Below are 17,316 nucleotides of genomic sequence, written 5' to 3' on the forward strand. Positions count from 1 at the left end.
TAATTAAACAGTGGGTAGAAACCAGAAGGATTTTGAGGAGTGTTAAGTGACGTTCTAAAGGATTTTGAACAGAGTGTCAGCAGAAGCCAGTGGATTTGGAGGTTCCTAGCAAGCGATTAAGGAGAAGTGAGGAAAATGTTAATGAACACAAGAGACAGAGAGGCCCTTGCTTTTAGTGGCAGAAAGTTTAGCAGTGCCACTGCCTGTGATAACATAGAAAGAAGAAAATGTACCTAGTGAACTGTGGGCCTAGTTAAGGAGATTTCCAGGCAGATAATTAAAAGTGCTGCCTGATTTAGCCTTGCTGGAAAATGTGAGCAAAGACAAATAAGCTAAAAGGGAAATTAAAAAAAAAAGAGCCAGGAATTTCTGGATTTGAAATCTAGCCTCTCTAGATGTCAAATGATACTAAAATTTAGAAATGGCCTGGCAAAAATCAAATCCAAAGCCTTTCCGGAAAGCATGGTATAAAGATGAAGGCATGAGTGTGCCTGTAAAATCCTTAGTAAGGTCTAGAAAGATCTTAGGCAGTAACTTAGGGAATTATTGAGTCAAACAATGGGGCTTCTAACAAGCTTAAGGGTGATGTCCCTGAGCAGTCTCAGCAGAAGATCAAGATATAGAAAAGCATATCTCACAAAGTTTTATGGGTGTGATTTGGACTAACGCAGTGACTATCAATAATATTTGTAGGTGATCCACAAAGTTTTAAGAGAATAGTATTGACAAAGCCATCTCCAATCTGGACTGAAAGAGACAAAGACAAAACAAGATGACAAAACAACCTTTGGACCCCGAACTTTATAGGCAATAAGAAGTCTGAGAAAGCTATAAACAATTCATGGGAAAGGAAGAATGCCTCGGAGGGCAAAACCATGAGACCAGATGGTGAAGTCGGTAGCCACAGAGAATTCTTACCAAAACTTGACTCCCAATCAAGGAATTACCAACAAATGCCCTGCTGAATTTCAGAATTTCCATGGACCAGTGACTCTAGTGTGTTTCTTCTCCCGATGTGGTTTTTCTACATCTGTGCTACAATTATATGTTGGATTTGGAGGCACTGGGGTGAGCACAGATGACTTCATAGGCCTTCAAATAAAGAGAAATTGTACTCAAGGAATAAGACTTGAAAAGACTCATGCACCTAATTTGATGATAAGAGTCTAGGCTTTGAGCTGATCCTATGATGAGATGAGAGTTTGGGGCCCTTGAAAAGGAGTGACTATATTTTGCATGTGAGAGGGCATACTTAATTCAGAAGATGGACTGTGGTAACCAATCTCTAAAACAACCCTCAATTATTCTCTTCCGAAATTCATGCTCTTGTGCAGTCTGCCCCCTTCCACAGTGAACAGGGGCTCATCTGTGTAACTAATAGAAATATTTTGAAAGGATTTTTATATGACTTTAGTGAACAGGCTATAAAAGTCTTTGCAGGAGTTCCCATTGTGGTTCAGCAGGTTAAAGACCTGACATAGTATCCGTGAGGATGTGGGTTCAGTCCCTAGTCTCCCTCAGTGGGTTAAGGATCCAGTATTACCATAGGCTGCAGCGTAGATTGCAGATGAGACTCAGATCTGGCGTTGCTGTGGCTGAGGCATAGGCTGGCTGCGGCAGCTCTAATTTGACACCTAGCCTGGGAACTTCCATACGCCATGGGTACAGCCCTAAAAAAGGAAAAAAAAAAAAAATGTATCAGTTAATTACTGCTATGTGACAAGGGACTCAAAAGTTAGTGATTTAGTAAAGTAATTTTTTTTTTTCTTTGTCTTTTGTCTTTTTGTTGTTGTTGTTGTTGTTGTTGTTGTTGCTATTTCTTGGGCCGCTCCTGCGGCATATGGAGGTTCCCTGGCTAGGGGTTGAATCGGAGCTGTAGCCACTGGCCTACGCCAGAGCCACAGCAACGTGGGATCCGAGCCGCGTCTGCAACCTACACCACAGCTCACGGCAATGCCGGATCGTTAACCCACTGAGCAAGGGCAGGGACCGAACCCGCAACCTCATGGTTCCTAGTCAGATTCGTTAACCACTGCGCCACGACGGGAACTCCGATTTAGTAAATTAATTTTTGACAAGGATTTTAAGATGAATCAATGTGGGAAGAATAAACTCTTGAACAAATAATATTAGGAAAACTAGAAATCCACATCTAAAGAGAGAAATTGGATCCTTCCTTCACACCATATGCAAACTTAGATCAAAGACCTAATGTAAGAGCTAAAACTGTTAAGTCTCAGAAGAAAACATAGGGGTAAATCTTTATAACCTTGGATTTGTTATCAGTTTATTCGATATAACACCAAAGTACAAGGAACACAAGGAAAAAAAAAGATAAATTGGATTTCACTACAGTTAAGAACTTTTGTGCATCAGAAGTTCTATCAAGAAAGTGAAAAGACAACCTACAAAACGGGAGAAAATATGTGCAAATCATATACCTGATAAGGATCTAGTAGTATCCAGACTTTGTTCAGGACTCTTACAACATAACAATAGAAACAAAAACTAATTTCAAAAATAGCCTACTTGAGTAGACATAGACTTTTCTCCAAAGATACGCAGATGGCTAACAAGCAAATGAAAAGATGCACAACATCATTAGTCATCAGGGAAATGAAAGTGAAAACCATAATAAGATACTACTTCAAATCCACTTAGATGGCTATGAGAGGCTATGAGAGAGAGAGAGAAATAAACAAGCGTTGCTAAGGATATGGAGAGAGGATGTGGAGAAATTTGAGCCCTCTTGCATTACCTGTGGAAATGCAGAATGATGCAGCTGCTATGGAAATGCATTTGGTGATTCCTTAATAAATTTTTTTATTCATTTTAGGGCAGCAGTGACCCAGCGTGTTGCAGCGACAATACAGGATTCTTAACCTGCAGCACCATAAGAGAACTCCTAATATTAAAAAAAATTTTTTTTCTGTTTAGGGTCAAACCTGTGGCATATGGAAGTTGCCAGCTTAGGGATCCAATCAGAGCTATAGCTGCTGGCCCACACCACGGCCACAGCAATGCCAGATCCAAGATGCATATGTGGCCTATGCTGCAGCTTGTGGCAATGCTAGATCCTTAACCCAATGAGCAAAGCTCCCCATGGATACTAGTCAGATTCTTAACCCACTGAGCCACAGTGGGAACTCCTTTAATAAATTCTAGTCCAGGATACAAACCCAAAAGAATTGAACACAATTGCAAAATAGTTATTCAAACAAAAACTTACAAATTTCCATAGCAACATTAGTTATAATAGCCAAAAGGTAGAAATAACCCAAAAGTTTATTAATTGATGAATGGATTAACAAATATACATTCATACAATCAATATTATTTGGCCATAAAAAATAGTGAACTACCCATATATGCTACAACAAGGATGAACCTTGAGACCATCATGCTAAATGAAAGAAGCCAGATACAAAAAGCCATACACTGTATGATTCCATTTATATCTAGAAATATCTAGAATAGGCAAATCTATAGGCACAGAAATCAGATGAGTTGTTTCCAGGGCCTGGAGGGAGGGGATTATGGAGTGTGACTGCTTAATGGATACAAGGTTTCCGATGGGGTGATGAAAATATTGCTGAACTAAATAGTAGAGACAATTGCTCGAAGCTGTGAATATATTAATACCACTGAGTTGTACACTTTAAAATGGTAATTTTACTTTATATAAAAACACAACAACAACGTGGCTTAAAACAACAGTGATTTATGAATCATTATGGGCTTTTCTTCCATTGATTTCACCTGGGCGTATCCACGTATCTATGTGCACTTGGAGGCTCCAAAGGTGGATTGGAAGGTCCAGCCAGGCTTGCTCAAATTCCTGGCAGTGCTTCTCCATGTAGCCCCTCAAATGTCCATTGTCTAGACTGGTTTTTTTACGTGCCTGTCTCAGGGCAGCATTGTCAGTAAGCTACAAGCTTTGTGATGCTTGGGCCTGGAACTCACACATCTTCCATCACATTCTCTTAGTCTAAGCAATTTGCAACTCTGGCTCAGATTAAAGGAGGGGAAAATATATATCACTTCTTAACTAAAAGAGCAGCAAAGTCTCCCTTTACGGATGGCATGAAGAGAGAAATTATTGCAGAAATCATTGAAAACAATCTTCCACAAGCAGCACTGACCTCATTCTCATCTTCGAATATCTGTTTTATTAGATTTCTATTTTTCAGTCTAAGACAAATGATAGATTGAAAGCCAAATGGCTGGGCTTAATTTAGGTAGCATTTGAGGAGCACATTTGTGATAAATGTACCTTTTTCTAGATTTTGGCTTAAAGCAACTTATATTTTGGGGATTCTGTTGCATCCTTTCTTGCTTCTGGACTCCAAAGAAACCATAGTGCTTCTCCATGCTCTTATAACTTTAGACTGCCTTTCAGTGGATTTCTGAGTTGCAGAAACTCACTCACACATTCTCACTATGATAATATGTATGTTATTCCTATGAGAGTAACAATAATTTCAAAAGTTATCTGATTGCATAATTAGAGGCCATTTTTCTTTGAGTTCAGAAATGGCACTGCCATGGCCATCTTTCTTTTCCAGGCCTACCTCTCATGCATCTTGCATAAATTATTGGTGATCCTTCAACAATTGTTAAGTGAATGAATGAATCCAATAAATATTGTGTATATTTGAATAATGCCAGCAAGTTTTCAGTTTATGAAAGAGTGGTCTGTTGTCAATTAGAAGAAAAACAGGAGTTCCCATCGTGGCGCAGTGGTTAACGAATCCGACTAGGAACCATGAGGTTGCGGGTTCGGTCCCTGCCCTTGCTCAGTGGGTTAACGATCCGGCGTTGCCGTGAGCTGTGGTGTAGGTTGCAGACGTGGCTCGGATCCCACGTTGCTGTGGCTCTGGCGTAGGCCAGTGGCTACAGCTTCGATTCAACCCCTAGCCTGGGAACCTCCACATGCCGCGGGAGCGGCCCAAGAAATAGCAAAAAAGACAAAAAAAAAAAAAAAAAAAAAAAAAAGAAGAAAAACAGAGTAAGGAGAAGCAAGTTACAGGAAATGTTAGATCAAGGAGATTTCTTCAGCGGGGGCTGCTGTGTATTTTATTTTCTGTTTGACCTTGCCGTTATGCAGAACACTGAAATAACTAGGTAATACATTCCCCTGACTAAATGCAAGTCTGAACATACTATCTGTGAGTGACATTATTTTTTTTTTAAAGGAGTCTGGGAATAAGAGTCTTTCAGTTTGGTCTGCAGAGTTGTTAAGTGGTGGGACTTTTCTAGAAGGACTCCAGGCTCAGACATCTAGAAGCCTAGAGTGAAGTACTGAGGAACAAGAAGAGGTGGATCCCAGCTACAACTTCACACTCGTATTTTCAACAACAAAAAAATTAAGAGTTCCCATAGTGGCTCAGCGGAAATGAATCTGACTAGCATCCATGAGGACCCAGGTTCGATCCCTGGCTTCACTCAGTGGGTTAAGGATCTGGTGTTGCCTTGAGCTGTGATGTAGGTCACAGACAAGGCTCAGATCCCTCATTGCTGTGGCTGTGGTGTAAGCCGACAGCTACAGCTCTGATTCAACCCCTAGCCTGGGAACCTCCATAGGCTGGGGGTACAGCCTTAAAAAGACAAAAAAAAAAAAAAAAAAAAAAAAAGTATTAGCTCTACTGTATTTGTTCCTTGAAAAAAATTGAAGTATAATTAATTTACGATGTTTCAGGTGTACAGCAAAGTGATTCAGTTATACATATAAATATCTCTGTGTACTCTTTTTCAGATTCTTTTCCGTTATAGGTTATTTCAAGAATGTGGATCTTCTTGGAACAAGGATGTACTGTAGAGCCCAGGGAACTATGTTCAATATCTTGCACCCGCACTTTTAAACTCTCCAAAGTTGTCACTGTGATGAGATGAGCTTCGTTCAAATACTTCTCTTGCAAGTACCCTCCAAGAAGGGCCCCTGTGATCAAATCTCCGAGTCAGAGGAGGGATGTGGAATGCCCCAGGGTGATAAAAACAGATCTGACTTGTAACTTTGGCTTCCCCCTCAGCAAGTGATGAGAATGAAGACAGCAGTAGCTGAACAGCTCTCTCACTTCCTCTCTATTTGAGGAGGACTGTGAGAATTAAGAGTTGCTCAGAAGGCAAAGCGGCAGTGATGCTCACAGAGGGAGGACTTGAGTGCCATCTGTGAAGTCTGGCCAAACACAGAACGTGCCTAAATCAGCTAGACTGGCTTGGTGTTCAGGCAGCTCACAACCTCAGAGCTTGAGGTTGACTAGAATCCTTTCTGCTAAGGAATGCTGAGGGCAAGGGGAATCCCTGCCTCTCCATTTGCATACAGATTTAGAAGGAAATGCAGATTTGATCATTTGGTTTCTGTGTAACTTTAGAGTCAAAATGAAACTAGAATGTGAATACTAGAGTGTGTGAACCTTCTGAGTATGAAGCTGGACTGCTGTGGCACATAGAAGTCGCAATGTATTCGAGTGCTTTCCGCATAGACATTGTCCTTGTAAGAAGTGCAACGAGGACCAATGATGCTCAGACCCTAGGATCTGTAGGATCCACCAACCCATTGTTTGTGTACAAGGGTGTATGGATCAGCAATATTCATTGCACATTCCTTTTGTGTTTGCATTCTAGTCCTCTGTGAATGGATTTACTAAAAAAATATTTTCCAAGATTTGAAGTGTTGATTCTATTCTATGGTGGAGTTATCATACATCATCATTAAAACAGATTGAACAGGAGGAAGACTAGGCTACCAAACACAACCACTGTTAACTTGCATATACCAGGTTCACCTAAGTGATTTCCACTTAACACACCCTTCAGATTAATGAGTGCAACCACCACTCTATCGGTAAAGCCTATGTCTGATGCCCTCAGCCAGCTTGACATGTGCCAGTGGTATTGTCAGAGTGTGTCTGGGCATTTCTTCCACCAGTTGTGTTGTCTGCTTACCAGGAGTCAGTTTTCTTTTAAAAAGCTTGCAATTGAAAATCTGTAATGTGGAGTTCCTATTGTGGCACAGTGGAAACGAATCCAACTAGTATCCATGAGGATGTGGGTTCGATCCCTGGCCTCACTCAGTGGGTTGGGGATCCAGCGTTGCCGTGAGCTGTGGTATAGGTGGCAGACACGGCTCAAATCCTCCATTGCCATGGCTGTGGTGTAGGGCCAGCAGCTGTAGCTCTGATTTGACTCTTAGCCTGGGAGTCTCCACATGCTGTGGGTGTGACCCTAAAAAAGCAAAAAAAAGAAAGAAAAGAAAATTTGTAATGTATTAGGAATTATGTAAAAACTGTCAAAAGAACAGTCTTAAAAAATTTGCTTTGAAAAGACTTAATAAAGATGAGGTATGCCAAAAAAAAAAAATACTGTCAGATTAGATGGAGAAAAGCAACTGTAAAAGACTGAAAGTAAATCATTAAAATGTAATAGGATTTGCCCTTAGTGTTTTTAAATTCTTGCTTCATTTTAAAGAAACTGGAAGATTATAGCTGGTGCACTAAGGGTGAGGACTGAATAGGTGAATATTTTTATGTTGTGATTAATAATGAGAAATATATATTTGGTTTTCCATTTTTGGCTCCTAAAACCCTTGGAATTTCCTAAGTGATGAGAATGATAAAGGTGGCTTTTGTTACATTAATGAGAAGACTTTGGAAAACACCTGCATAACCTAAGAATGGGGGCTGGTTGGGAGAACCAATCGAGTGATTAGAAGGTTGCAACTTTCCATCCCATACCCAGAGCACCCGGCAGAAAAGAGGGGCTAAAGGTTGAGTTCAAGCACAAATGGCCAATGATTGAATCAATGATGCCTATGCAAGGAAGCTTCCATGAAACCTAAAGGAGGGGGTTTGGAGAGCTCCCTGTTGGTGAAGACTGGATGCTTGGGGAGAGTGGTGCCTGGGGAGGGCATGGAAGCTCTGTGTCCTTTGCCCATATCTGGCTTCATGCATCTCTTCCACCTGGCTGTTCCTGAGCTATATCCTTTTATAATAAACTGGTGATCTAGTAAGGAAAGTGGTTCTCTTGAGTTCTGTGAGCCACTCTAGCAAATTAATTGAACCCAAGGAGAGGGCCATTGGGACCTCCTGTCTATAGCCAGTGGGTCAGAAGCACTGGTAATGGCCTGAGGTTAAGATTGGCATCTGAAGTTGGGTGTATGTAGGCTGTTTTGTGGATCCCTCAACCTGCGGGACCTGACACTATCTCCAGGTAGATCATGTTAGAATTGAGTTGAATGGAGAGTTCCCACTGTGACTCAGTGGTAACAAGCCCGACTAGCAACCTTGAGGATGTGGGTTAAGGATCTGGTGCTGCCGTGAGCTCTGGTGTAGGTTGCAGATGCGCTCCAATCCTGAGTTGCTGTGGCTGTGGTGTAGGCCAGCAGCTGCAGCTCCAATTCAACCCCTAGCCTGGGAACTACCATATGCTGCAGGTGCAGCCCTAAAAAGAAAAATAAATAAATAAATAAAAGAGAGAGAGAGAGAATTGAGTTGAATGGTAGGACACCCAGATGGTGTCTAAGAATTAATTTCTTGGTACCAAATCTAACCTATGGATGTTGGAATTGGTACCAGAATCCTTAGTTGGTGTCAGAATTGGAATCGGTGGTCAGAGTGGGATCAGAATCAGAATCATACTTAGAAAATGCAAAATGAGGAGTTCCTGTGTGTCTCAGTGGTTAATGAACCTAATATCCCTAAGGACGTGGGTTCAATCCCTGGCCTTGCTCGGTGGGTTAAGGATCCAGCATTGCCGTGAGCTGTGGTGTAGGTCACAGATACGGTTAGGATCCTGTGTTGTTGTGGCTGTGGCATAGGCTGGTGGCTCCAGCTCTAATTTGAGCCCTAGCCTGGGAACCTCCATATGCCAGGGGTGTGGTCCTAAAAAGACAAAAAATAATAATAAAATAAAATAAAATGCAAAATGAGTGGAGACACTTATCAAGAGTTTTAGGCCCAAAGCCAAAAAAAAAAAAAAGGAAAGAAATTTAATAAAAACCACACATACAAAATATTGATGTTTCAACACTGGAGAATTTCTACTAATTTGTCATAATAACTCAATTAATTATTAAGTAGGCGGCATTGTTAACCCCATTTTACAAATGAGGAACCTGAGACAGAATGACTTGAAGTTCCTTAATCTAGATTATCCAACTGGTAAGTGAGAGTGCTGACATTCAAATGCAGGATTTAGCTCTTAGTCCTTCTTCATCCATTGTTTTATACTAGCTCTCAATTCTACAACAAAAGACAAGTATTTTTGGTAAGAACAACATTAAGATATGTTTATACCATTAAAAATGTTTTATTAGCAAAATATTTAATCCTCTACAGAAGTAAAAGAATATGACCAGCTTCCACGTACCCAACGCTCATCTTCAACAATGATCAATTCATGGCCAATCTTTATTGCATCCATCGCCCATTCACTTTCCCCCTGCTCTTGAAATATATTACAGTGAATCCTAGAAATCATATATTTTCATCCACAAATATTTCAGAAAGCATCTCTAAAAGAGAAGACTTCTTTTTTAAATCTTATTTTTAATATAATTTTTTTTTTTTTTTTTTTTTTGCTTTGCTTTTTAGGGCTGCACACATGGCATATGGAGGTTCCCAGGCTAGGGGTCCAATCGGAGCTGTAGCTGCCGGCCTACACCACAGCCACAGCAAGGCTGGATCTGAGCTGTGTCTGCCAACTACACCACAGCTCACGGCAATGCCAGATCTTTAAACCACTGAGTGAGGCCAGGGATCAAACCCGCAACCTCACGGTTCCTAGTTGGATACGTTTCCACTGTGCCACAACGGGAACTCCGTTATTTTTAATATAAATGTTGTTGGAGTAGAGTTGACCCACAAAGTTGTGTTAGTTTCAGGTATACAGCAAAGTAAATTAGTTCTCATATACATATATCCTTTCCTTTGCAGATTCTTTTTCCACATAGGTTATTATACTGTTATTAAGTAGATTACCCTGTGTTATACAGTAGGTCCTTGTTGCCTCTCTACTTTATATACAGTAGTGTGTATATGTCAATCCCAACCCCCTATTTTATCCCTTCCCCCATGTTTCCCCTTTGGTCACCATAAATTTGGTTTCACAATCTTTGAGTCTGTTTCTATTTTGTAAGCTCTTTTATATAATTTTTTATTAGATTCCACATGTTAGTAATTTCATATGTTATTTGTCTTTGTCTGACTAACTTCACTTAGTATGATAATTTCTGGGATCCATCCATGTTGCTGCAAATGCCATTATTTCATGCTTTTTATGGTTGAGTAATATTCCATTGCATACATGTATCACTTTATTCATTCCTCTGTCAATGGACTTCTAGGTTGCTTCCATGTTTTGGCTACTGTAAACAGTGTGCAATGAACATTGGGGAGCATGTATATTTTCAAATTATGGTTTTCTCTGGATGTATGCCCAGGAGTGGGATTGCTGGATCACATGGTAGTTCTATATTTAGTTTTTTAAAGAAATCTACATACTGTTCTCCAAAGTGGTTGCACCAGCTTACATTCTCACCAACAATTTAGGAGGGTTTTCTTTTCTCCACACCCTCTCCAGCATTTGTTTTTTTATAGAATTTCTGATGATGGCCATTCCGACTGATATGAGGTGATACCTCATTGTAGTTCCAATCTGCATTTCTCTAATAATTAGTGATGTTGAGCATCTTTTCATGTGCTTTTTTGTTGTCTGTCTTCTTTGAAGAAATATCTGTTTTGGAGAAATATCTGACCACTTTTTAATTGGGCTATTTTATTTTATTTGGTGTAAAGCTATGTGAAATATTTGTATATTTTGGCGATTAATCACTTGTTAGTTGCTTCATTTGCAAAGATTTTCTCCCTTTCTGTGGCTTTTTTAATATATAAATTTTACTGGTAACAGACAAGACTTCTTTTTATTTTATTTTTTTACTTTTTTGTCTTTTTAGGGCCACACCTGTGTCCCAAGGAGGTACCCAGGCTAGGGGTCTAATTGGAGCTGTAGCCGGTGGCCTATGCCAGAGCCACAGCAACACAGGATCCAAGCCATGTCTTTGACCTACATGACAGCTCACAGCAACGCCGGATCCTTAACCCACTGAGCAAGGCCAGGGATCGAACCTGAAACCTCATGGTTCCTAGTCGGATTTGTTAACCATTGAGCCACGACAGGAACTCTAATACTTCTTTTTAAAAGTATAACTACAATATCATCATTATACTTAAAAAAGGAACAATAATGCCTTAATTTAATCAAATATCCAAGCAGTATTTTAATTTCTCTGGATTGTTTCAAAAACATTTTGAGGGATTTTTCCTCCAAATGGGATGCAAATGAGATCATTGCTCTTTTAATCTCTAAGCCCCCACTCCCCCTCTTTTTCTTGCAATTTATGTGTTGAAGAAACCAGGTCCTATGTCCTATAAAGTTTCCCATAGTCTAGATTTTGCTAATTTCATTCCCTATGGTGTCATTTAAAGTATTTCCCTGTCTTAACACATTTCTTATAAATCAGGAGTCACATATAGAGGTGCCACCTGATCCCAGCTTTTTTTTTTGTTTTTGTTTTTTGGTTTGAATACTTCAGAGATGCTGATGCAATAATTCCATCAGGAAGCACATACTGTCTGGCTAATGTCTTTTTCTGTAACATTGGCATCCATTGCTTAATCTGTTATTCTATCAGGGGTTAAAAATGGGGCTAATCAACTATTTCTGCCTCATTTATCATCTGCAGTATTTCCATAAAGAGAAAATTTCCCTCGTCTACAATGTAGTTACACTAAGATTTATACAATGTAAATGCTTAATTCTTCTCCTCTCTTTACCAGTTGTCAAAATAACAGTTATTTCCTAGTTTGTCTAGAGGGACCAATGAGGTTTTTATTCCCCTGAGTAATTTTAAACCTATACATTGAACAATATTGATGTGTTTCAACACAGCACATTTACTGATTCTCAGATTTATTTTCTTTAGGCGAGGGGAGACGCTGACATTTGGCTCCTGAGTCCTCCCTATACCGGTTCCCTCATCTTTGAGAACTTCCTTGCTTTCCATTATGACAAAATAAATGTTCCAGGCTCATGCTGTTGTATGTAACCTTTTTTTTTTTTTTTTTTTTTTTTTTTTTTTGGTTTTTAGGGCTGCAGGTGTGGCATAGGGAAGTTCCCAGGCTAGGAGTTGAATCAGAGCTGTAGCTGCTGGCCTACGCCTCAGCCACAGCAGTGCCAGATACAAAGCCGTGTCTGGGACCCACACCAGAGCTCATGGCAACACCGGATCTTTAACCCACTGACCGAGGCCAAAGATCAAACCTGTGTCCTCATAGATACTAGTCTGGTTCATTACCACCGAGCCACGACGGGAACTCTTGTGTGTAATATTTTCAATGACATCTCTCCATATTATCCTTTTTCTATTTTTCAATGAGCTGATCGAAAGCCAGGAGACAGGGTTGTTGAGGCTTGCTTTCTGGATTCCTCTTCCACGGTTGACCTTGTTTGCTATGTGACCTGAGCAGGTTCCTTAATGCACTGCCTCAGTTCCTTCATCTCTAAAATGGGATCACAATAGTTGTATTTAGCTCAAGGTGATGCTTCAAGGATAAACTGAGTTAATGTGTGTGAATCAGAACAGTACCCAGCACATAGTAAAAACTCAATAAATGTTAGTTATTTTTATTAGGTCTAATAAGACTGCATTTCATATATAATTTCTCTGAATTCTTTCAAGCAAGTCTGACACAGTCATGATCATATTTTTTTATGTATATGTTTCCTGATTTTTTTCCCATAACATGAGCATTTTGTACTATTTAACAAACACAAGGTCCAAAAACCATGTAGAACTATTATGCGACGTATACCATCATCTACTAACTTACAAGCTCTCCCCATAGAACGGCTCATTTCCATTTGTTCTCTATTATAAATAACACAGCAGCGAATATCTCTGTAAAGAGAGGTTTTTGTGTTTCTATTGTGCTCAGCAATTCTTGGCAGCAAATCTCGAAGAGTGAAATGATCATATAAAAGTTATGGCCAAATTTATTTCCCGATGGCTGGGAAGGATTCATATTTACCTTGAGTTTTTAGCAGGGTTTCAAAAATGTTTATAAAATGCCACTTCTTTTTTATGTTCTTTTCCAAAGTCCGATGACAAAAACCAGCCGTTTAAGTTGATCGGCTCTATTGAAAAGAAAGAATGATTTGGTCACAATCTCTGGACTGTCCATGTGTAATAATGTTAGCCTGGCCTCTTGAGTCAAACCAGTGAGACTGGGGGAAATTTGGCTGCCATAGCCCTGAAAGTGGTGAAAAAAAAAAAAGAAAAAGAAAAAAGAAAACCAGCACTGTGAGTAATCTAGTAATTGGGTTCTGCCCTCTTCTGAACTGACTTGAGACCGCAGTCACGTGAGACAACCACCAAAAGATGGTAACAGCTCAGCAAGGGTGACTTGGGCTTGACGAGCATGCAGCCAGCTGGGTGGGAAGCCAGCTTGGCTCTTTACAGGGCATGCTGTGTACCCTCTGGCTTGGCTGAGGGCAAGAAGGGGGCTGGAATCTGACACCCACCCTGCCTTGCAGAGGGGCTTCCCAGAGGGGCAGCTTTTGCAATTGATCCGCCCACAGGAGGTGTCACTTTTGAATTCACAATAAGGCTTTGTGTGTGTGCCAGATGTGACCCTGATAATCCCTCCCAGTGAGGAGCCTTCAACTTGACAGAGAGGGAGCAGGAGAGTGCGCCAAACTGCTGCTTCGCCGCTGTCAGCTTCTGTGGCTCCTTCCCTGCCTCCATCTGTAAAACTTGGCTCATGGATTTCAGAGACCTGCATTATAACGTCAGGTGACGGTTCCCCCCAAGGTTGGGGACCCCTGGGTGCCTTACTTGAGCCACTCCTGAGCCCGACAAAACTCCCTTCTCAGCGGCTACCCCCTCTCAACTAGCTCTCTTCACTTTAGCTGAGCTTGTTGCCTAATGGTGAAGCCACAGACACTAAATGAGAAAGACAGAGATTTGAAGTCTGCCTTCACTGATACTATCTGTGTGAATTCATGCTTCTCCCCACCTGCAGAGGCAGATGAAAGCATCCACGTCCTACCTTGCAGGGAGGCTGTGAGGATTAAAGGAGATGCTGCATATAGGGGCCCTGGCCTGCACATTTACGGGACCTAATGTGAGCTCTCCCTGTTATTGCGCCACCTCCCCCGCCACCCCCCCCACCACCCCCCAGTCCAGTTTTTTGATAAGGGCTGTTTCTTTCCCTTGTGGGGGGAAATCTTCTACGCATTTGTGTCACGCAGTCTTGGTTCTGGCATTGGCAGGCTCCGTGTAGCAGGAATGGGAAAAAAAACAAAGTGCTCCCTGTTGAAAGGCACAGACTGGTTGCCACCTTCCCCAGCTCCTCCTTTCTTCCTTCCCTAAGTGGGATTCTGGGCATCTCCTTAAGCCTCCTGCCCAGCTCACGTGCGCCTACCTCTCTCCTGTCAAGGACAATGAGTAAGTCAAAGTTCCTGTGAGCACTCCCTCTGGTAAACTGGTTCTTGGTATTTGAAAGGAGAGAGGGAATAAGGAAGACCTTTCGAGCCAGAGCTCTGGCTTAAGTGCTTCCAGCCCTCTGGCAGGAGCAGAAGGTACCTGGCCTCACCCAGCCTTGGGGAGACCCCCTCCCTCCCATCATCTGTTTAAAATGAAAGGTTTGAACTTTCCTGCTGCTCCTCTCTTGGCTTCTCTTGTGGAAGGAGAGAGAAGATGAGATGGCAGCCAAATTGTCCCTCCATTCCAAGAGAACATTCTAGATTCAAGTCCTGTGTTGGAGTGGGAGGGCAGGGGGCTGGAGTCAGAAGACGGAGCTCCAGTCCTGGTTCTGTCTTTCTTAAGCTTTGTGAATTTGGGCTAGACCTTTCGTCTTTGGGAAAAGAAGTAGGTCGGCATAAGCATGGGGGCCATGACCACTCATGAAGTGGCTTTGCCAGACAAATGGGAATCTGATTAAAGCATTAGCTCCAACTATCAGTTTATAGGAAGCACAGAGGATGGAGGAAAATGTTAAATGACACCACAGGGATATGAGCAGCAAAATCCAAAATGTGAGAAATTTTACAGGGCCAATGACTCCACTTCTTCAACAAATGAATGACAACAGGAAGGGGGCCTTATATCAACCAAACGCAAAGTGGGGACTTTTTAAAAAATTGAGGTATAGTTGATTTACAATATTATGTAAGTTTCAGGTATACAACATAGTGGTTCACAATTTTTAAAGGTTATTTATAGTTAATATAACATATTGGCTATACTATCTGTGCTGTACAATGTATCCTTACAGCTTATTTACTTTATACATAGTAGTTTAGTGCTCTTAACCCTCTATCCCTATCTTGCCCCTCCAGACTCGCATCTCCCCACTGGTAACCCCAAGATTTATTTTTATATCTGTGAGTATCTTTCTTTTTTAAATTTTTGGTTTAATTTTATATATTTTATATATAAGTATATCATACAGTATTTGTCTTTCTCTGTCCGACTTATTTCATGAAACATAATACTTTCCAAATCTATCCATGTTGTTGCAAATGGCAAAACTTCACTCTTTTTTATGGCTGAGTAGTATTCCACTGTATGTGTAATCTCCTTTATCCATTCATCTGTTGATGGTTACTTAGGCTGCTTCCATATCTTGGCAATTGTAAATAATGCTGCTGTGAACATTTGGGGTGCATATATCTTTTCAAGCTAGTGTTTTTGTTTTTTTCAAATATATACCCAGGAGTGTAATTGCTGGATCATGTGGTAATTCTACTTTTAATGTGGAGACTACCTTTGTTCCAATTCAAATAAACCAACTATAAAAATACATTTATGGGACAGTCTAAGATAGTTGAACACAGTTGGGATACTTGATGGTATTAAGAAATTACTATTATTTTCTTTAGATATAACATTGGTATTACGGCTACATTAAGAAAGTCCTTTTTTTTTTTCTTCTTGTAGATACCTATTAAGATATGCACAGATAATAACAGGATGATGTGATACAGAAATATGTCTGAGAGTCAAGATAATCTAATAGTGGAACAGTGGACGGGGGAATGGATGATGAAACAGGACCTGTTTCATATTGATGATTATCACAACTGGTTGATGGGTTTATGGAGGCTCATTATAATCTTCTCTTTAACTTTATACATATTTGGAATGGTCCATTATAAAATGTTAAATAAAAGAATATGGGCTTTGGAGAGAGGAACTGCCTTGAACTACCTTTTCTTGGCCAATTAACTTTTGATTCAGTTTCCCAGTGAAGACAAATACAGCAGCTGCATCACAGGATGGTTGTAGGTGTAAGGAAAGCACCTAGCACAGTGTCTGGAACACAAGTGCCCCATCAATGTTAGCTCTCATTATTAATAATGTGTAAGAGGTTGGACTCATTAATTTCTACGGCTCTTCCCATATGAAAGGGTGTCTGATTCCAGCCCATTTCCATCACAGCTTAGCCCTCTTTATTTTCTCTACTACTCCATATTCTCCCTTCTGGAAACTCTAACTGTTTATAAGGTTCACCTCCCTTTGCCCAGGGCATCTGGACACTTTACCTGGGTAGCCAGGTGCCACTTCTATGAGGTGTGTTGGACGAATTCCTGGATTGGCAGGTGCAGGTTTCTGATTTCCTCACCTGCTCACTCACTATCTGGTTCTTTTTCTGGTTGCTCCCTGTCAGCCGAAAGGAGTGCTCTCAGCTCCTGGAGGGTGGAGAAGGGAGAATGGGAAGCAGTTACATCCTGACTCCATTCCCTCCTCAACCTCCCCCTGCCTGGAGAGAGGAGGGGGCCAGGGTCGGAATGGGAGGTGGCGGGCAGTGGGGGATGGGCAAGGCACCAGACCTCTTGTTTGTAATGTGGGGACAATAATTCCATGTTTTTATTAATATAGGGCCATGATTGAGTACCGACTCCCGAGATGGACCACCAGTGCTAAAATCTCAGCTCAGTAATAGCATTGACCTCACAGGAGTGCTGTGAGCCTTAAACTGAACACCGCCTGGTGCCCAGAAGGCACTCAGTGAACGTGGGCTGTTGGTACAGTTTTCACCTCTGCCGTCACCTTGCACAGTGTGTGTTGAGAGCTCTCTCTCCAGGCTGGCACCCCACTTCGGGCCTTCTGTCGGCCCCAGTGAACTCCCATGCCAGCCCTGGGGTCCACTCACCAGGAGGTGGGGTCAGTTCGGAGTCCAGTGGGTGTCACAGACTGGGGTCAAGCAAGGAAGCCAGATCCTTCAGATCTTTCCTTTACCCCAAGGCAGTGTTGGA

The sequence above is a fragment of the Sus scrofa genome, chromosome 8, assembly GCF_054392235.1.
Source record: "Sus scrofa isolate SSC_HxYL_T2T_F1_AM1 chromosome 8, Sscrofa_HxYL_maternal_Yorkshire_Landrace_v2.0, whole genome shotgun sequence".
NCBI lineage: Eukaryota > Metazoa > Chordata > Mammalia > Artiodactyla > Suidae > Sus > Sus scrofa.